General features: G+C 45.4%; 1 protein-coding gene and 1 long non-coding RNA gene across 2 annotated transcripts in view; one reads left to right on the top strand and one right to left on the bottom strand.

Annotated features, from left to right (window-relative positions):
* Window positions 1–22,896, bottom strand: part of ARHGEF15 (Rho guanine nucleotide exchange factor 15) — a 289,598-nt gene that overhangs the window by 62,481 nt on the left and 204,221 nt on the right. The gene's annotated exons all lie outside the window — the stretch shown is intronic.
* LOC310829135 overlaps window positions 1–22,896 on the top strand; it is a 175,909-nt gene that overhangs the window by 68,119 nt on the left and 84,894 nt on the right. The gene's annotated exons all lie outside the window — the stretch shown is intronic.

Genomic DNA, 22,896 nt, shown 5'->3' with positions numbered 1-22,896 from the left:
TGAGACGGTCCTTTGTGTGTGAGACACTGGGATGAGTCAACGCTCCTGGATCCGGCCACACGGAGAGTCCGCTGTGCCGGTTGCACAATAGATTGGACAATCGAATTGCATTGTATTCCACGGAGCTTCCTCCTTGGTTAGGGCGCGCAGGACTGCGGCACGAGGCTTACTGATAACGCTGAACGCACATTTAAAGCCCTTGGGGGGGTCTCAAAAGCATCCTGGGAACAGTAGTATTTTTAAGGGTGCTGGGAGCCGCGATCTACAATTCCCAGGATTCTTTGTGGGGGGAGTCATTAAATTCTGGAGCGCATCCTCGAAATCGGTCAAGAGAATGAAGGAGAGATGTGTTCTTGCATGTATAGCCTACGGTACAAAGGTGAGAGTCACGTTTTGCCTCTGGCTCTGCCCACTTTTTTTTAACCTCTCATCCTGTTCGCCACTGACACGTGTCCCCAGGACGGTTGCACATGAGTACGTATATGTGCCCCTCAGGTTGGAAATGGTGCCCTGCTCCTGAGATGCAGGAAGACCACGACTTAACATGTGAGCAGATTTTGGCGCACTTGGCAAAATAAAAATTTAAAACAGTTAAAAGAGGGCAGAAAGAGGGTGGGTGTGTCCAGGAAAAAGGGAGTTTGGCAATCCCGCCTGCCATTGAACCCAATGTGTTTTCACTATGTGTGATTTTGGCTTTCGGCGTGATCCCGGAACATAATCCCCAAATAAGTTGTGGGCTTACTGTAGCTGATCCAGCAGGACTATTTATTTATTTATTTTTAAATTTTTTTGATTAAAATCTTTTATTGGGGAGCAAAAGTACATACAGCGTCTCTGTTTTCAATTCATAGAATCCTTTCTACAGATCAATTACATTAAATGAGATACTAATGTTATAGACAATATGAAGTAGGGGGAGAAAATAGGTGGGGAGAGAGATTGGGGAGAAAGAAGGGGATCATGGTCATAGACAGGCTTTATGTTGGGGGGGGGGCAGAACCTCAGTTAACTAAGTATTTTTATTGATTTACTTGATTTAGGGAAGCAGCTGCCGCCCTGTCCCCCTTGGCTATGCCCAAGGGGGGATTGTAGAATCTTAGAGTCAGAGGGACCTAAGGGTCATCTAGTCCAACCCCCTAAATTTTCCTTCTTTTACATAGTGTGTGTGAAGGGCTTTTATGCCAGCGTCACATGAATAGGTTCTTCATCCATCCATTTGTCAGTATTCATTGGCGGTAAGCGAGATTGGGGAGCCCAGGGCCTGGTCGGTTGCATTGGGTTGACTGCAGTGAATTTTGTTTGCGTGAGAGGGGGGAGGGGTTGTAGGGTCAAATTAGCCATATCGATTCGTATGCTGCTGGCGGGGTTATGTGTGCAATAAAGGGGAGCCACACTGGAGCAAAGGCATCCTCTTCCGTTTGTCCCCGTGCTGATTTCAATTCAGCAGGGCTCTTTATGAAGTCTTTATCATCTTAACTTTGGCTGGATCAAGGCCCACATTTGCTGAATTGGAATCTCTCTCCCTCCCCACTCCTCTCATAATAAGCCTTACCTACACATGTTGTTGGGTGACCCTGGTATTAGAGGCTGTGTCTGTGTGTGTTACCATCTGCTTCCTAGCTTTCCATCCTGTGTTTGCTTTCCATATGTGCTTCCTAGAACATTTCCCTATTTGCCATGTGGTCCCCCACCTTCCTTCCATTTATTTATTTAATATATAGTCCTCAAATGGAGGACATATCAGATATTAAACTGATAAGAACAGATACTACACTTGATCTTAGCCAAAAGGCCCAAGGGAAATGGGACACATAGAAAGCCAGAGACAGATTTACTGTAATTGTCTTTGACGGAGACCCCCCCGATGGTCCCAGCAATTCATAAAACACCGTCGATGCCGGGAAATTGGGAAAATGCTGCAAATCAACCCCGAGAACCACAACACCGTGCATATCCTAAGAACGGTTGCATCATTTCCGAACCAGTGGGAGAGCTGATAACAATTTCCCCATCACAATGAAGCCAAGCCAGTTATGGAACGAGCAGCCTTAACTTCATCTCATGGAACATAGCGGGTTGGGCCAACAAACTAGGGGACGAGCCATTTCGTGAATATATAACGGGGTTTGACATAATAGTGCTGCAGGAAACTTGGGCAACTGACAACATAGTTTTCGACGGTTACGACGCCTATGAAATCAAGGCCTCTAAACTGCTCGGAAGGGGATGACCGAGGGGGGGCCTAGTAACTCTGGTTTCCACTCAATTGGCGTCACAAGTTACTGAGTGCTCAGTTTTCGAGCAGCTGGCACTGGGCATCACTTTGCATGTGGAATCCAAGAGTATCATTCTTGTTTCAGTTTATATCCCACCATATACAGTGCAAACACAGATAGAGAGTACGTGGCGTAAATTCCATAGTTTCCTTTATTCCCTACAAATTAGGCACCCTGGATCGCCTTTTTACCTAATGGGAGATATGAATGCCAGAATAGGCTCAAATGATGATAGCCTGGAAATAAAATTCCCAATATTAAAAGATCTAAAGGAAAATAGCGCCCTCTTTCTAAACCCACCCCCACATAGACATTCGAAAGATTGCCAAATCAACTATGCCGGATTCTGCCTGGCTTTTTTACAAATAAGCCTTGACCTCATCATTGCTAATGGGGCAATCCCCTGGGACAGAGAAGGCGAGTACACATTCATAAATACAAATGGAGCCAGCACAGTAGACTACTGCCTCACTAACAGAGAGGCCTTCGAATCAATTAAAAAATTCACCATAGATAATAGGACTGAAAGTGACCACCTACCTCTAATCATCTCCACTCCTGGCCAAAATTCAATTCAGCGCTCTCACATAGAACATGAGGTCATACATAAAGCAAATTATTCAGCATTGCGTAGGAAAAAATGGACACCTGAGATAGCAACTGCAGTTGAGAATAGATTGAATTCACAAACTGCAATTAAGTTAAGATCAATTATAATAAACAATCTATCAATAGACTCCTCTCTGACGGTTTACAAAAATCTCATTGAGTCCTTGCAGGATGTGGTTTCGGTTAACATAAACTCAGCCAGCAAGCTACACACTGCAAAAGGGTGGTTTGACCAAGAGTGCCACACAAAGAAGGAAGCCTTAAGGAACGCTTATTTGGCCTATAGAAACGCTGGATTAAACTACTTACCTCCATCTTATTTCAAAATCAAAAAAGAGTATAAAGCCCTTTTGGCCTCAAAAAAAAGGCAGTCCGAACAAAATTCCTGGTCCCTGCTATTGAATGCCTCACTAAACAATGAAACTAAACTCTTTTGGCAACTGGTCTCCGACTCAATGAAAAATAGTTCCTCAGCCCCCAGCTATGTCATTCCAGCTCAGGTTTGGGAGAATCACTTCAGAAATATATTTATGGAAAATCCAAACCTCCCTTCCAGCTTACAGGAGGATGACAGGGCAGAATTGTCACTGCTCCCTAATTGGAGGCTGGTTACTGTGGAGGAAGTCTGTACATTAATTGGGAATCTGAAGAGTGGAAAGGCTCCGGGGAAAGACTTTATCCCAGCAGAGTTGATTGCATCAAACAAGCACTGGTGGGCTCCGCTTCTGGCAGCACTCTTTACGGTAGTAAATAACTCGGGTAAGGTACCATATAGCTGGAAACATGCTATAGTAGTTCCAATCTTTAAGAGAGGCCACCCAAATGTACCTTCCAATTATAGGCCAATTAGCCTGCTCTCAATAATTGGGAAGCTGTATGCCCATTTCCTCAGTAGCAAACTGACAACTTTTCTAAATGAACATAATATACTATCTGAAGCCCAGGCAGCTTCAGACCACTGTCTAATGCTGTCCTTCCTAGCTGAGAAGTATACCAGGCCTCTACAGGGTAAACTCTTCGTGGCCTTTATGGATCTGAAATCAGCATTTGACTCCATCCCCAGATTCCAGCTATGGTCCAAATTAAGTCTGATTTTGCAGGACAAATGACTTCTCTTTCTCATAAAAGCCCTGTACAATGGAACCAAACTGCAGGTCCGATGCGGTCGACAGGGACAGCTATTGAACAGCATTGAGATGACTAGGGGGGTGAGACAGGGTTGTATTTTGGCCCCCACATTTGTTTTGTCTATTCTTAAATGACCTAGAAGAGAACTTAATGGAACCAGATGGACACATTCCAAAAATAGGAATGAGAAGGACCCCTCTGTTGTTATATGCTGATGACGCGGCCATCATCTCACGTTCCAGACTGGGTTTGAATTATCTGTTGAGGAAATTTTCTGATTACTGTTCTGGAAATGGTTTATCCCTTAATTATGAAAAATCTAAAATTTTAGTCTTCGAAAGAAGATTCTCCCACTCAAAATGGGTGCTGGGTGGCCATAACCTTGAACAGGTAAAATACTTCAGTTACCTAGGACTCACATTCCATCATACAGGATCTTGGAAGCAACATTGGCAAACCTCCCTTCAAAAGGCGGAGATTACAAAGCTAGCCATACATAGATTCTTCTTCACAAAGGGCGGCAAGTATGTTCCAGCGGCCTTAAGGGTTTTCAACGCAAAGCCCGTTTCCCAACTCCTGTATGCAGCAAATGTCTGGCATAATGGGGACCTGCCAAAGCTAGATGGCTTTCAGGCAAAATTTATACGATCTCTGTTGCAGGTACCTAACTGCGTCCCCAACTCCGTACTTCTGTTGGAAGCTGGTGAATGCCCAATTTCAGCTAGAGTGTGGTGGGCTGCCCTAAAACATTGGCTCAGGATTTCAGTGTTTAATCTAGGGAAGGGTCTGTACCAACATCTGACCAATGAGGAATTTGTCAGCAAATGGCAGAAAACCATGGCTACAAAAGCCACCTCTATTGGTCTGTCACCCCCCCCAACTGTATTACCTGGGTTATGAAGGCGTCCAAAAGGTTTTAAAGCAAAGATTATGGGACAATGCACACAGTGACTTGCGATCTCGATCACACACAGTCTGTAGTCCGCTGGCAGCAGGAGTTCAATATAGGTATGTCTTTAAGTTAACATCTTACATCAAAAACCTGACAGTACCAAACTACCGAAGGCTTTTCACCAAAGCCAGGCTAAATGTCTTTCCTTCTGCAGTGTTGGATGGCAGGTTGAGAGGAGTTCCCTACCAGGACAGACTTTGCTCATGTGCTCAAGACATCGATTCCATAAATCATATTTTGTTGTATTGTGCAAAATATGAGCAGGCCAGGGCTGAACTGGCTCACTATATGTCAGGTTCCTACTGGAAGACCGGACAAAAGCTAGAACGTTAGCAGTGGCAAAGTTTTTATCTGTGGTTGCAATAACAAATGAGCCATATATTCTAAACAAAATGCTTGATTAACATGGAGGTAGGCTGTATGAACTGTGTATTGATTTGTAATGTTTTGTTGGGTCTCTGGACGGTAATAAAGATTGTTGTTGTTATTTAAAATGTCAGCTTCCCGGAGCTTGATGTTTTACAGGCCGGGATCCTGTACCCCATTGAACCATATTACAATACCAGGATTCCATGGTGCCATCCATGGGGAAGCATCATCAATGGGATTGTGTCATCTCCTTGCTCTCCAGGTGCACACTTTGCTCATATCATGTCCCTCCATGCTGGCTGAAGGGCACGGGGGTGCTTCTGAGCATGTGCAGAGTGAAATATCCTCTCTGTTAATGCAGGCAGGAACTAATGCTCTGATTCAGGAGGACAGATAGGTCCACAAAACAGATTTCCAACAACAATTTTTAAAAATGCATACGCTAATTTACATGCATTGATGCCACTTGTTGGGGAATGCAGATTGAGGCTGCATCTGAACTATACATTTAAAGCAATATCCTACTACTTTAAAGAGTCATGGATTCCCCCAAATAATCATGGGAACTGTAGTTTATTGCTTGGTGCTGAGAGGGCTTGTTGTTGTTTAATCGCTTAGTCATGTCCGACTCTTCGTGACTCCATGGACCAGAGCACGCCATGCACTCCTGTCTTCCACTGCCTTCTGCAGTTTGGTCAGACTCATGTTTGTAGCTTCGAGAACACTGACCAACCATCTCGTCCCCTGTCGTCCCCTTCTCCTTGTGCCCTCCATCTTACCCAACATCAGGGTCTTTTCCAGGGAGTCTTCTCTTCTCATGAGGTGGCCAAAGTATTGGAGCCTCAGCTTCATGATCTGTGCTTCCAGTGAGCACTCAGGGCTGATTTCCTTAAGAATGGAGAGGTTTGATCTTCTTGCAGTCCATGGGACTCTCAAGAGTCTCCTCCAGCACCATAATTCAAAAGCATCAATTCTTCAGCGATCAGCCTTCTTTATGGTCCAGCTCTCACTTCCATACATCACTACTGCTTGGCAGGGGGTTGGACTCGATGGCCCTTGTGGTCTCTTCCAACTCTATGATTCTATGATTCTACTGGGAAATGAGAGGGCTTAGGAGACCCATATTCCCCTCGCAGTGACACAGTTCAGAGTGGTTTAACAGTCTCTCCCTCTTAAGAGAGAGATCTGGAAAACTGTGACTCTGTGAGGGGAATAAGGGTCTCCTAACCACTCTCAGCGCCATAAACAAGCTACATTTCCCAGGGTTATTTGGTTTAGAGTGGTATAATAGTGCACTGAATGTAAGATGCAGAAGTGACCCAAGCAGAGGAAGAGGTGGGCTAAGGGCTAAACAGCCACTTTAGTTTGAGCCCCCTCCCTAAAGCCCCTTTATAGAACTAAACCAAAATGTAATAAAATAGTGTGCAAGCTTTTGCATCCAACAGAACTCTTCAGCAAAGCAAGATGGGGGCAGGTGAGAAAGAGGAAAACGCTGGCCTGACACTGAAGCCGTAGCCGGCCAGTAATTAATTCATGCTGCATATCTCAGAACAGAGTGAGGAATTTGTGGCCCTTCAGATGCTGATAAACTCCACCTCCCATCATCCCTGATCATTGGCCATGCTGGTGGCATCTGATGAGAGAGAAGAGTCCAGTCACATCTAAGAGGACCACTTATTCCCCATCCATGTCTCAGAATGGGGAACTGTGGGGCTTAATCAGGAAGAGTCCCTAGTGGCTCACTGCTGCAGCCTTGTCCCTATTTATAAGAATTTAATGGGGGATAGAAAGGGATGTTGAATCCAAACATTAACAGAAGTCAAATGGGAGGAGAGACTGTAAGGAAGATTGAAATATACTGGGAGTTGAGTGTGAATTTCATATTCTTTATAAAGCTCGTAGGAGCAACAAATGAAACTTTCCCCAAAATGTCTAGCTATATATACATTATTTACACAATGGGCCCTGCGTGATTGGCTAATTACGGGCTGCTCCTGTAGGCCAATCAGGTTGTGGATTCACTTCCTCCAGAAGCCTGATTGGCTGCTCCTGCAGTCCAATCAGGTCGCTGGTTCACTTCCACCTGGAGCTGGATTGGGTGGCTCCTGCGGACTAATCAGACTGCTGCATTCTGGATCCTATTGTTCTAGCATTCAGCTCAGTACATTAAAAAGATTCAGTTTGGAAAGAGGCCAGGAGTATCTGAAGTGAGAATTATGGTAGGTTTGCCATAGCTCAAAAGTGAAAATCAGGACAGAGTTGTTGAGCTTTTATTTATTTTTTTGCCCAAAGTTGTTGAGTTCTTTTTGTTTTTGTTTTGTTTTTTATGGGAACCAAAGTTGCTGAGCTTTGTTTAGCAAATGCTACAAGAATTTCTGAGTTTGGGAGCTTTTCTTAGGCATTTTTGGCACGGTTTAACCCCCATTCCTGGTTTTCCAGGACATTTGCGAAAAATACTCCAGGACGCCATTTTCGGAGGTGAATTCCAGAACATGTCCTGGAAAATCAGCCCTACATTATGGCGATGCACAAGAGAGGGCCCTGGTGACATTACCAGGGGCTCCTCCTTATGATCTATTTACTGAGCACTCATCTGGATTTGTTTGCACAAAGCTGACACAGAGTCATTTAGCCCAACCCCTTGAAGGGAAGGAATCTTTTTCTCAATGTGGGGCTGATACCCATAACCCTGAGATTTAGAGCCTCATGCTCTACCAACTGAGCCATCTAATTCAACCCAGCTTACACACCTTCCCATTCCTCATTCATTCATTCATTCATCCCAGGTGGGCAGGATTCCTGCATTGCGGCAGGTTGGACTAGATGAGATCCCTTCCAGTTCTACCATTCTAAGATTTTTTGATCTCATACTTTTCAATGCATTTCCCGGTCACGTTCCAAACCTCAAAAAGTCTGGCGTCCCCTGCTCTCAAGAGCATTTATTGAGCATAGCCCTTTAATCCACTTTAAACTCATGAACTTGACTGTTGTTGCTGTTCTTGCATTTATATTCCATCTTTCCTCCAAGGAGCTCAAGGAGGTGGCATACTTAGTTCTCCCCCTCCCCAGTTTATCATCACAACAACCCTGCAAGGGAGATTAGGCTGAGAGAGAGTGGACTGGCCTAAGTACAGTGAGCTTCTTGGCTGACTGGGGATTTGAGTCCTCTTCTCCCAGATCCTAGCCTGGCCACTATTGCCACACCAGCTCCCCTGATGCACTTTAATCCCTCTTGGAAAATACCGGCAGACTGGAGGTACCCTTGGTGTGTGACAGCAGAGTGGAGATAGGAAAAAGCCATCTTCCGTCATTTCACCTCCACATTTATTTTTTTGGCTGCCTTGCTATGCACACGTCGATCTCTCAAACCCTGAAGATGGGATCACCTGCCTTTTCAAGTTGGCACTGATCACGCTCTGCAAACACATCATTTCCTGCCGACAATCCACGGGCAGAAGGCTGGATGCCACCCCTGGAGGGATTACTGGCTTCGTTCCCCTCTCCTCTCGGGATGTGGCAGATGAACGGTGGGTGCTGATGCCAGACTTCTCCCCAGACATCTGCCTTCTCTGCAGGAAGGCATCGGGAGGGCTGGAAGAGCATTGCACAACCTAAAGGGCATTATTTGCAATGTTTATTTTAAGAGAAGAGGAAGAAAGGGCTTGAGGAGGGGGGGGGAGGAGAAGGGCCTGGGCAGGAAGTGGGTTTCGAACAATAAGGGAGCTGTTCAAGTGCCACAAGACTTGTATGTTGTCCGTGTGTGTGTGTGTGTGTGTGTGTGTGTGTGTGCAGTTGTCGCATTGTCCCTTGGGAGCACGCTGATAACCTCCCTCTTGTTTCACAGTGACCCTGTTCTGGATCCAGTCCTCTTGGCAGCCACCATCTGAGTTCAGTATTAAAAGGACCATGAGGCCAAGAGAGCTGTTAGACAGCAAGGACAACTTCCCATGGGCTCTTAATTTTTCTAATATGTAAGTCAATACACGGAGCACAGGGGTTAAATGCATCTCATTCCTGAATGGGGATGGGCAATTCTGTCAGTTTTGGTTTCTCTCCGTTTCTCATTATTGCAATCTAGGGTTCAGTTCTCCACGTCTGCATATCAGTTTGCTGCCATTTATTATTATTATTATTATTATTATTACTATTATTATTATTATTACACATTTCCCCTAAAGTACATGCTTTTGTACAAAGCTTTGTCTCATTTACAGTGGTACCTCTGTACAGTGGTACATACGCTTCAGGTTACATATGCTTCAGGTTACAGACTCCGCTAACCCAGAAATAGTACTTCAGGTTAAGAACTTTGCTTCAGGATAAGAACAGAAATCGTGCTCTGGTGGCACAGCGGCAGCAGGAGGCCCCATTAGCTAAAGTGGTGCTTCAGGTTAAGAACAGTTTCAGGTTAAGAACGGACCTCCAGAACGAATTAAGTACTTAACCCGAGGTACCACTGCACACACTTTTGCATCTCTATTTTTGTATGTTTTAGTTTCTCGCCTGTGCCTTTATATGCACACTTTATCCTAGTATATGCATTTTTGTACACATGACTTGGCTGGTGAACTGCACAGCAAGATTTGAGAAAGCGTGGATTTCAGAGGATGGTCTGAGCTTCAGCCTGCATGTTCTTTCACAAAGTAGGAATTAGGTAGGTTCCCCTTTAAAACTGAACTGCATTGAACTCTCTCCCACAACCTCTTCCTAAAATGCCTTTCTGGATACCGTGCAAGCAAAACATTAGCATGCCAACCAGAAAAGGTTTACAGAAATTAGGGGTATTTATTTAATTCCTCTGTATATGAGCCCATCTTCATGGTCAGGAGCATGAATAAGGCAAACAGCAGACCCAATGCATTGCATTCATATATAGGAAACAACCTACTTCATAGAATTGTAGAGTTGGAAGGAGCCATGAGGAGCATCTGGTCCAACCCTCTGCAATATGCAGCTGTCCCATACAGGGATCGAACCTGCAATCTTGGTGTCATCAGCACCATGCTCTAACCAACTGAACTAATGCTGCATCAAATAATTTACTGTGATATATACACTCATTGATGTAGTCAGCTTCTCCCTTGCCTCTACTTAGAATCATTCAGTACAACCTGATGGCTTGTAGATTTCAACAAGTAAGGCCTGCAACAAAATGTTGCAGTACATTCTGACATCCTCCTGCTCAGAGTTTAAGCTACCCAACAACCCGTGCATGCCATCCTCCCTCAGGCTATTCTGTTCTCCTCCCAGCCGTTTTCTTTTCCGAATGCCAGTCAACCTTCCAAGTGATTCAACGGTCCAGAGTCAGGGGGAACAAAGAAACATTATTATTTCTACAGCAGGGTCCCTCTCTTCGGCACCATGCAGCTGCCCAGTCAGCACGAAAGGGGGGCTATTTAGGAACTGTATGCTCCAAAGCCTGTTGTTCTTGTCCATGGAGTTTTCTTGGCAGGGATACTGATGTATGGAAGTGAGAGCTGGACCATAAAAAAGGCTGATTGCCAAAGAATTGATGCTTTTGAATTATGGTGCTGGAGGAGACTCTTGAGAGTCCGATGGACTGCAAGAAGATCAAACCTATCCATTCTTAAGGAAATCAGCCTTGAGTGCTCACTGGAAGGACAGATCCTGAAGCTGAAGCTCCAATACTTTGGCCACCTCATGAGAAGAGAAGACTCCCTGGAAAAGACCCTGATGTTGAGAAAGATTGAGGGCACAAGGAGAAGAGGACGAGATGGTTGGACAATGTTCTCGAAACTACCAACATGAATTTGACGAAACTGCGGGAGGCAGTGGAAGACAGAAGTGCCTGGCGTGCTCTGGTCCAGGGGGTCACAAAGAGTCGGACACGACTAAACGACTAAACAACAACAACAACATGCTCCAAAGCTAAGGATTTGGGGACAATGCAAACAGGAGGTGCTTCAGTTCCAAGACAACGGAGAGCACTTTCAGTTGCGTGCAATGGAACATCGCAGAAGACACAACTTAAGTCACAAATAAAATATCAGAGCACTCCAAATAATTTGCCCAAGAACACGCAGAGAAAATGGTAGATCTAGCTGCAAGCAAACATGTTGGAGACCTTCACTGATGGTTGCAATGCATTCCTAATTATTATTATTTTATCATTATAAGATTTTTGTATAATTATATTGTATAATCTTAGGAGCTTATATAATCTAAGAAGGGGTGTGGCTGTGGTGGCCATGAAGGGACCACGTCCTTCTGAATTTCCCCATACACTACTGCCCTAGTTTATCCTGACACATTATCCCTCAACGACACTCAATGAGTTTTGTGGCTGAGTGGGAATTTGAACCCAAATCTCACAGAGCCTCGTCCAACCATCTAACCACTGCATCACACTGGCATATATTTTCATCAAGGGAATACTTCCCCCTTCAAAAGGCTGCTTTCTTTGCTTTTTAACATGTTTACTATTATCAAGACATCCCAATGAAGTTAATGATGGATTGCATTTAATGGCAAATTATCCCAAGGTTAATCAAAAAGAGGATCCAATTTTCCTCTGGTTGCCTCCCCCCCCCCCCCCGCCCCCACCTCCTGATTCAGGAGGGAAGCAAATGTTGGGAAATGTGCAGGGAAACAAAACTTCAGTGTTTGGAGCAGCTTTCTAAAGTAGGAAAGTTTGAAAAACTGGCTGGATAAACAACAAGACTTTTTATTTGTCCCCAGGTAATAATGCGTTTGATGTTGGCACAGGCTGGATTTGGCACATGCAGGGGAGAAAATTCAGCTAAACATTGTGCGTGCCAACAGTGCCGGATTTACGTATAAACTAAACAAGCTATAACTTAGGGCCCCACTCTCTTGGGGCCCCCCCCCCAAAAAAAAATTAAAGGGGAAAAAACCTGGATGCACATTTCCAAAAGATAAGATAAAAAACAAATAAAATAAAACCCACATACAGCAACAGTGTTTTGTGTTGTGTAGGCTTCTGTTAGGTCCATAAATTACCATATAGCATATATTCAACACAAAAAACAGTGACAATTTGTTGTTGACAAAGGACAGCTGGACATAAAAAGGGCCCCATTACCTTCAGTAGTTTACGGCCTCATCAAACCTAAATATGACCCTGCGTGCCAGTGTAACCTTTGGGGAAAAGATTTCTTCCAAACCTTTTGAGTAAGCAATTGCTTCACTGGCTGATTCAAAAAGTTGCCAACTGATGGGGGACGATGACAGGAACCTGCCTTGTGCAGAGCCAGACCATTGGGTCTATCTTGATCAATCTTCTCTACAGGGGCAGCGACTTTCCAAGGCTTCAGACAGGAGCTTCTCAAACTTGCCTGCACCTGTCCCTTTAACAGGACTTGGGACAAATATTACCCCAACCTCAAGTCTGTAGAACAAACTGCCATTAAAAGCACAGGAGCAGGGATGGGCAGAAAAAGTTGGCAACCAGTCACAGTTTAGAACATGGCTGTTTCTATTTTAATGCTTTACATTTGTACTTAAAATTGTTTGCATGCATCTGGGGGCATGTGCTCTTTAAAGTGGATTTTTGGGCAACACGTGACTGGCTCCTGTGTATATAATATCTGCACAGCTCTTCTGTCACACAGCTTTCAAAGGCTGTAGCCATGCCTGTCTTCCAAGGTATTCCAACCCCTACCGCTGAACTTTTGGTTTTCTTTTTAAAGGAAAAAATGTGCCTGCTTACAGTGTTCTACCCAACCCCTGATTTTCGGTGTTCTGAAGCCAAATAATGGTTTAAAGACATATACACTGTATTTGGGTAATATATAATATCAATACAAGGGCAAAACTTTAAGCCTGTCTGGCTAAATAAACAACAGCAATATCTGAACCGGGGTCTTCCAAGGAACTTGTCCGACATTCTAGCCACTTCCCCACGCTGCCCCTGAAACAGATTTAGCTCTCTCTGCCCATTGGGCGGTATTCAACATTACTCAAGAGTAGACCTACCGAAATTAATGGAGAGGACTTTGTCCTTTAATTCTGATGAGACTACTTGCAGTAGAACTTACTCAGCTGCTACCCAGTGGTGTCCCTTTTGGACCCATATAAATGTTCAGTTGCCATTCCTAAGAAAAGTCTAAATGGCCCATTTAGTCCAGCATCCTGTTCTCACAATGGCTGTGCAAAGCCCGCAAGAAAGATCTGAGTGCAACAACACTCTCTGCTCCTGCGGTTTCCAGCAACTGGTATTCAGTAGCATACTGCCTGAAAGTGGAGGCAGAACACAGCTCTGTGTCTTCCTCTCATTCATTCATCATAAAAGCATAGAACTGTAGAGTTAGAAGGGACCTCAGGCAAAAAAAATATAAAAAATTCCTTAGGCCAGCCCTGGGGAAAGGCTCAGTCTATAGCTACCGGAGTTGGAGCTCTTGTTCTTTCTAAACTAATGCTGTTTGGTGCGTTCCCTCAGAAAAAGACTGCAAACCTAAGTGAGGCTCAGGGGTTGACTGGGTTGGTTGTTGAAACTGATTGATTGATTGATTGATTGATTGATTGATTGAATTTATATACCGCCCTAGACCCAGGGGTATCAGGGCGGTTCACAGAATAAAATCAAAATATATAAAATACATAATAAAAATAAAAACAACAGCCTAATAGCCACAAAAGAACACATTTTAAAAGGGCATAGGATGTAAATCCGATAAAAAGGAACGTTTTTGCCTGGCACCTAAAGGTGTATAATGAAGGCACCAGGCGAACTACCCTGGAGACAGCATTCCACAGACGGGGAGCCACTGCAGAGAAGGCCCCGTTCTCGTGTTACCACCCTCCAGACCTCTTGAGGAGGAGGCACACAAAGGAGGGCCTCAGAAGATGATCTCAGGGTCTGGGTAGGTTCATATGGAAAGAGGTATTGCAGTCCTGAGCCATTTAAGGCTTTATAGGTGAAAACCAGCACTTTGAAATGGGCCCAGAATCTTATTTCACTGCTCATGACAAGGCAACATTCTCCATTGTCCCTGAGGCAGCAGGAATATAGGGAGAGGCATGTAACACATGTACACTTGCTGCCATCCCATAGCTCCTGCTGCCTAAGGCCACTGCCTCACTCTGCCTTGTGAAAGAGCCGGTCCCACTTTCGTGCCATTACTCCCTTTGGCTTTTGCACTGACACACCAAAGCTTATTCTCATGATTAAATCTGTTCCCATTGTGAAATATATTCAAACCCTAGAAATTAATCAGTGGTATGATTTTGATGGGACGCAGGTGGCGCTGTGGGTTAAAGCCTCAGCGCCTAGGACTTGCCGATCGAAAGGTCGGCGGTTCGAATCCCTGCGGCGGGGTGCGCTCCCGCTGCTCGGTCCCAGCGCCTGCCAACCTAGCAGTTCGAAAGCACCTCCGGGTGCAAGTAGATAAATAGGGACCGCTTACCAGCGGGAAGGTAAACGGCGTTTCCGTGTGCGGCTCTGGCTCGCCAGAGCAGCGATGTCACGCTGGCCACGTGACCCGGAAGTGTCTCCGGACAGCGCTGGCCCCTGGCCTCTTAAGTGAGATGGGCGCACAACCCCAGAGTCTGTCAAGACTGGCCCGTACGGGCAGGGGTACCTTTACCTTTACCTTTTATGATTTTGATTATTTGGGATGTGAAGGGAGAAATACAAGCTGCAGAGGAATTCTTGAGCTAACCTGTGCAAAAACAGCCTGGCTAAGCTAGGGTTATTCAGGAACAATGCGGAGTCACTGAGGTCCACTGGCAATGCTAGAGAACTGTCCTTCCCCCTTGCCCTGAGGTGTGAACAGAGACTGGGGGTTTGAAAGGTTGCCAGGATAACTGGGTGTGAGGTGACAGGAAAAGAGAGTTTTTAAAAAGGTGTTCTGGGAAGAAGGAGGAAGAAGAAAAACTGGGATCCATCTTGGGCTGGCTGACTGGGAGAGATTTCTTAGATTCCAGGGCTGCTCTTGAAATGACCATGCTTCACGATCTGGACTTCCTACACGCAGACCAAAGGTGTAAATAGGTGAATAAACCATTTTTCATATATCTACAATAGTCTCCACCGTGTCTCAATTCTCCAAAGGAACACAGACCCTGGGTGACTACCTGGAACCTTATGGTAACAATATTACTCGTCCTTCGCTGGTCCAGGGTGGGTTACAGTTTAAAATCCAGTATGAAAAACAGTTACAGTCACAGAGTAGGGTGGGTCTTGAAAACGCACTGCTCAGGTGTCAAAGGCCAGAGTAAAGAGGCGTATCTCTTGATGCCTGAGCCTTCCTCAGCATCTGAGGTTGAGGCCCAAGGTTACTCTCACCTGGGTATATGCCCAAAACCTGTTGCTTGGCAACCGAAAATGCCCTTCTTGGAGAAGGGATTCCGACAAAGGCTTTCTCTCTGGCCTTGGCGGAAGCAACTAATTATTAACTCTCTAGGCCTTGAGTGACGCAGACATCTTTTCCTCAGCTGTAGAGTTTTCCAGAAGTCCCCACATACACTCCCTGCAAAGGCAGCAGGAGGATAAACAAAAGGCCCATCCCTCTAATTTCTGTGCTTCTTCTAAAGGACGGTGCGGTGTTACCGTTCGATCACAGTGACTTGACGTAGCAAAGTCCAGAGGAACTGATGTGATTCCCATCTCACCAGGCATTCGATGGCAATACCTTCCTTATAACAAAGAACAAGACATGGTGTCGGTCAACTCTGTTCCAAGCAGGACAGTCTTTACCCGGGAGTGCAAGGGGTGTGGGGCACCCAGGTGCCAAATTCTGGGGGGCGCCAGACGCCCGCCGCTGAAACCGCTTAAGCTCTTAACTATCTACCTGTTATGAAATAATAAATAAATTTGATCAAGCTAGAAAAACAAAATACAGTAGTACCTCAGGTTACATACACTTCAGGTTACATACGCTTCAGGTTACGGACTCCGCTAACCCAGAAATAGTGCTTCAGGTTAAGAACTTTGCTTCAGGATGAGAACAGAAATCATGCTCCGGCGGCATGGCAGCAGCAGGAGGCCCCATTAGCTAAAGTGCTGCTTCAGGTTAAGAACAGTTTCAGGTTAAGAACGGACCTCCGGGACGAATTAAGTACTTAACCTGAGGTACCACTGTACATATATACCTAGGTATTACCAAAATGTATACCTACTGTTTCACTAAAGGACTTTCGACTTTGTGCGCTCATTTACCAAAGCCACGTCGCGCCAGCGGCGGTACTTATCAGACTCAACGACCGCGCTTGTTGTTCACAACAGCACCGTGCACATGAAATTAATTCTTACATCAAAATATTATGTTACGAATTGTATTGAGCTGCTATGCGGCAGCGAAGGCAGCAGCACCTTTGATATGGCTGATGTTTCTCCTAAGTAGGTGCCTAAACAATACTTATAAGTTTAAGTGTGGTGGTGTTGTATACTTGGGTATAAGTGTACTGCAAATAAATGACCAAATAAAAAAGTTTGTTTCTTTTCCTTCCCTTCTTTCGTAAACAAGAGATAAGGCGTAAGCGTGGTGTTTGACATAAGCATAATGAAAGTTAATTTGGGGGCTAAACTAAATTTTGGGGCGCTGGGCGGATCTTTGCACCCCTGCGGCGCATATGCTAAGGACAGCGCTGGTTCCGAGACACTGATCTTAAACTTTACATGAGGTTTCACATAAGTGGCTGGAAAGAGATTCTGAGCGGAATAGGCACCTGACCAATGCTGGCCAATCACGACTCCTGGTATTGGAATAGTGGTGCCAATCGCAGCTCAGGGAGGTCCCAGGACGCATATGCTTTTCTGGCACTGCTCTGAGATCAGAGCAGCTAGGCCAATAGCAGCCAGAGTGGGGTGGGGCTCTCATCTCTCGCCGGAGTCCCTCTTACATCAGAGCAGTCAGCCTATAAGAGAGGGAAGGGGAAAGAGAGAAATTGTTGAAAACACAGGGAAATATGACTGCCCTCACCTCCTATGCTACAAGCAGTTACATAAGTGAGGGAAAGCAACTAAAATGAACAGCAAATATTCGCGAGAAATCCTTCCAAGTTGGCAGCAGAGCACAGGGAAGGAAGTGTCTTGTTACACCCCTCCTACGCTACTTAGAAATTTAATGCCCTTCTAGTATCCGTGCTGATTTCCTGGCTCCTGTTTCAGAGGCCTAATCCAGTGGAGAAGCTGAGCGCTTTCACTACAGCCACAGGCAGAAGCCAGCACCATTTGGCTGGAAAGTTTAGAACCCTGTGAGGCCATTTTTGCCCCCCCCCCTCCCCTTGTTCGGGAGCCCTGGCTCTGCAGAAGAGAGCATTTCCTTATTATTTTAAGCTTCTGGTTGACAACTCTTAAACACACAGTGCAAGGGAAAGTGCACAATCTGCGTTTTTCAGCAGAGCTACTGGCCAGGGAGGAAAAAGGAAAGTTTTGGGGTTTAACTGCAAGCCACTATGGAGCCCAAAGTTAAGTGTAAATAAAGCAAAGCATTTGCTTTATTTTTGTTCTGTTTTGTGTTTGTTGACTCCCAAAGAGTGGTTAGAGTGTTTGGCTGAGCCAAAGGTGAGGACTCAGTGCTGGCTGAGCTGGAAATCTGCTGCGTCCTAAGCTGAGTGAAGGATCTAGCCATAGGATTCCCCCCTTGGTCTAGGAACTGCGCCTGCCATTGATCTCAATGGCTGCCTGGCAATTCTACTAGATTTTCCTTATCAGCCGCATTACCACTTATCAGTTTTTATAGCACTAACTTGGCAGAATTGCTTTTGTTTTTGTTGCCATTAGTCACCTTGGGGTGAAGGGTGGAGAGAAAGGCAAGATGTGACTGTTCTAAATAAACAGATATGTGCATTTTTATTAATTTACGCACTTCGTGCAGGTCACAGAATCCAGCTCTGCAGTTATTGTGGTTTAGAATTATAGGGTTGGGTCCAGTGTTTATCAGGCGTGACTAAGCCACATACCATAACCTTAGCTTTAAAGTGGATTGACGCGCTCAACCTAGTGCAACACTTTAAACAAAAAGAAAAGATGGACAATTTGCGGTTAGGAAAGTGGTGGGAAAATGCACTGCAAAGAGTGGGATGGATAAATAATTAACAGGAAGGTAAAGAATCATGTTATGAGAAAAAACTGCTCCTTTTTCCTTATGGGGTACCCAAGAGCCCATATAGAGTCCTTTTGTAGGTTCTCTATCAGTAGAAGACAATAACAGAGACCAGCCAGAGAATATTGAGAAGCAAAACAGATAGTAAGCCTGATCTTTATTAAAGCTGTTGCAACAGGGTGCTCCCCCCCACACACAGGAGGGAGGGGAGGGACCCCGAACCATACGCACAAACCCTTATATAGACTTTTTAACTGCCCACCCTGGAGCCCAAGACCACCCCCCAGATACATCATACCTACATCACAGAAAAGGTGGTCTACAACAGAAATCTGAGTGTGTTGGTTTTTTTCTCCTGTCTGCTAGGTTACTTGATTGGATTACCTGGGTATCCTGGCCACTCTTTCGTTATTATAACTTCTCAACTCCTGAATCCAGGTCACAGGCTCACCCTATTCTCTTAAATGTGCCCTTGAGACAGGATTTGTGAGCAAAGAGACAACAGGGAAGCTCCCCTTTTCCTTCGACCTTGCAGAGAAATATTTGAGGTCAATTTGGAAGAGAGAAAATGGTTTCAGGACTTTTCTGTGGGTTTCAGACATGTGGTTTACATATTTGTATGTGTTTGCTTGGTACATTTATGAACATCTATTTTATATATAAGACCTTAAAATTCTTATAACAGTCATCACATGAGCTAATCAGGATAAACACAGGAGATGTGTTCTTTGTTATATAACATCCTCACAGAATAGTTCAGTTGGTTAGAGCATGGTGCTGATAATGCCAAGGTTGCAGGTCTGATCTCCGTGTGGGACAGCTGCATATCCGTGCATTGCAAGGGGTTGGACTAGATGATCCCCAGCGTCCCAACTCTACAATTCAATGATTCTATGATATCAGAATGAATGCTTAGTAGCAACTGCATTTGGGCTGCATGTACACCATATATTTATAGCACATTTCCTGCCCCCCTAGAATCCCGAGGACTGCAGTTTACCCCTCACAGAGCTACAATCCCAAGATCCCTTAGCAAACTGCATTTTCCATGATTCACCAACGTCTGGTGTGGAAACCCAGCCATATGGACGGGGTACAAATAACGTTATAAACAGGATAGACCTGTCTATAATTAATAAATGCTAGGATTTTGGTTATTTGTGGTATGAAGGGAGGAGGCAAGCTGCAAAGAAATTCCTGGGCTGGCTTATGCAAACCAGCTTTCTTAAAGCACGACAGTCTCCGCTACGTCTTCTGTTCTCTGAAGGGTCACAGACCCTGTATGTGCGCCTGTGACCCCACTGGGAGGGGCAGGCACCGGGCTTTTGTAGCAATCTTATTGTTATTGTGTACACAGCCATAGTTTAATCTCTATGTAAGCTTTGTACAAGAAAACCAGCATAGGTTGCTTGGAGAAGTCCCAAGTTCTCTGAACTTAAGTCTTCATGGACATCAGTGGGACAAGTTCATCATGTTCATGGCTTAAGTCTTATTGATTTTGATGGGAACACAGTGTAACTCAAGACCTCTTGGGGCATAGTGATAAAGTGCTAAGCAAACATGGGGGGGGGGGGGGCGGACGGACAAGAGTGCTGCCTCTACCACCCCCATTCTCATCACCCTCTAACAAAAGAGTATGTGTCTCAAGTGGGGAGTGGGGCTTTCTAGACTTGTGGGGAATCCCCATCCATGGGAAAACCTTGATCCTCTTACATTCACCTTAGGGACCAGAGCGTCCTGCTGAATTCACCTGTGCGTGTCCCTGTGTGTGTGCTGAAACCACCAATAAATGTCAAAATGCTAAATAGCTTTGCATTGTTCCGGCAGCATGTGGCTCTTCCTGCAAGGACAGAGTTAAATGCCGTCTTTATTCATACCTAGAGGAAAGAGGTGGGAGGGACACATGCACCGCGTTGGGAATGTCAGCCCAGCTCACGAATTTTTTTAATATTTTTTTTTCCTCCTGTTATGTTTGCTCTTTTGTCCCTATATAAGACGGATGGGATGTTTCGACTTGGCAGCTTATTAATTAAGTGCCTCAGATAAACACCATACAATAAGGCCTCTATCTGCGGGGACTGGTTTCCCATCGTGGTGGGCCGCTTACTTCCTTCTTTGTGTCACACGGCTACCGGCAGCCAGTGCAGCCTGTTTTTTTCCACCGCCGATCAAGCTCCTCTATCCGTTATCCCAAGCAGCCTGTGCTCATTTCTCTGGGGTCCTTTTGTCCACAAGGCCAGCCTCCCTGCTCCCCTCGTCCTGTATGGATTTGTACATCCCTCTCTGTGCTGCTCCCTTCCTGTTTTCCAGCCATTTCTGTTTTGTCTCTCGGCTTCCTCAGAAGAGCAAGGCCGAAGCCACATCTCCTCACCCCCCCCCCACGCTTTGATGCACAATAGGACCCCCCTGATTCTCCTCCGTCAGCCGCTGAAGCTAATCTCTCTCCGGAGTGCCGTAAATCTCTCCACTCTGCCAGTATAATGTACCAAAGCTGGAAAACATTCTCCCACCCATTATTCCACTTAGGCCAAATGGGAATCAGTTGTTGGCCACATTTGTTACACGTTCATCATCATCATCATCTATGCGTCCTGCAAACACATAGCGGCCTATCTGGATCAGGGACACCCTCGCCTTGGACCGTTTGCCAGCAAGATAAGAATTGCTGGAAAGGCGTTGAAATTGGTGTCTGAGGATGATGACGCACAAGTCGTCTTCCTTTGGGAAGCTTGGAGCAGCGCAGAACTGCCAACATCAAAACACCGTTGTGCAAATCTGTATTGCGGCTATGCTTTGAATACTGGGCACAGCGCACCTCTCCTCGAGAAGGATACTGTAGAGCTGGAAGACTCAGTACAGTACAGTACAGTACAGATAAAAGAAAGTACTTAGAAATCCTGGAATCATAGAATTGTAGAAGAAGAAGAAGAGGAGGAGGAGGAGGAGTTTGGATTTGATATCCCGCTTTATCACTACCCGAAGGAGTCTCAAAGCGGCTAACATTCTCCTTATTATTATTATTATTTCCCTTCCTCCCCCACAACAAACACTCTGTGAGGTGAGTGGGGCTGAGAGACTTCAAAGAAGTGTGACTGGCCCAAGGTCACCCAGCAGCTGCATGTGGAGGAGCGGAGACGCGAACCCGGTTCCCCAAATTACGTGTCAATCGCTCTTAACCACTACACCACACTGGCTCTTGTAGAGTTGGAAGGGACACTAAGGATCATCTAGCTCAAAACCTTTGGGACTACAACTCCCATCATCCCTGACCACTGGTCCTGTTAGCTAGGGATGATGGGAGTTGTAGTCCCAAAAGCTTGGGGATGCCTGATCTAGCTCAACCCCTTGCAATGCAGGAATCTCAACACAGGAACCATCTTCACACGGTGCACAGTTAGACCATGGAACTCCCTCCCACAAGAGGCAGTGGTGACGACCAACTTTGACGGCTTTTAAAAGGATTGGACCAGTCCGTGGGGGATATCAATGGCTACTAGCCATGCTCTGCCTCTAAGGTCACAGGTGGCTATGCTTCTGAATGCCACTTCCTGGGAGCAGCAAGAGGGGAGGGGGCTCTTGTGCTGGGGGGGTCCTGCTTGCATCTGGTTGGCCACTGTGAGAACAGGAGGCTGGGCCATTGGGCTGAGCCAGCAGGTAATTCTTGAGTTCAGAAAAAGGCAAGGAAAAGGATCAAGCGGCTGAACCCTATGAGGAAAAGTTACAATATTTGCAGATTTATAGGAAAGGCAAGAAAATAAATCATGACAAGAGGTGTATGCAATTAATCATGGTGCAAACAAAACGGATAGGGAGGTGTTCTCCTTCTTTCCCATAACACTTCCAGACTGTTGCTATTTTCATGTGGGATTCAGTCACACACCAGCAAATTCTGGTTGCAATATTATAACTGATTGGAAGGTCTTGAACAACAAACCCGCTTCCCCAAACGATCAGACTTTTGTGATAAGGAAAGTGATATAAGTAAAAAAATCACTGCTCCTTTTCCCTTATGGGGTACCCAAGAGCCCATATAGAGTCCTTTTGTAGGAGAAAAAAACAGAGACCAACTAGAGAATATTGAGAAGCAAAGTAGCTAATAAGCCTGATCTATATTAACTGTTGCAACAGGGTGCTCCCCAACACGCAGGAGAGGAGGAGGACCCAAAACACAGGTGTGCCCGCCCTTATATAGACATTTTAAATTGCCCGCCCTGGAGTTCAAGACCACCCCCAGAAACATCATACATACATCACAGAAAAGGCGGTCTACAACAGAAATCTGAGTGCGTTGTTTATCTCCTGTCTGGCAAGTTACCTGATTGCGTTAACCGAGGTTTGGCCACTCTTATTATAACTACTTAATTCCTGAATCTAGGTCACAGGTCACAGGCTCACACCCTGTTCATATCTTGAATGTGCCCTTAAGACAGGATTTGTGAGGAAAGAGACAATGGGGAGGTTTCCCACTTTGACCTTGCAGAGAAATATTTGAGGTCAATTTGTTCAGGACCTAATCTGTGGGGTTTCAGACATG

The sequence above is a fragment of the Podarcis gaigeae genome (genome assembly GCF_964106915.1).
Source record: "Podarcis gaigeae genome assembly, chromosome: 13".
NCBI lineage: Eukaryota > Metazoa > Chordata > Lepidosauria > Squamata > Lacertidae > Podarcis > Podarcis gaigeae.
This window is presented reverse-complemented; position numbering and strand designations above follow the sequence as displayed.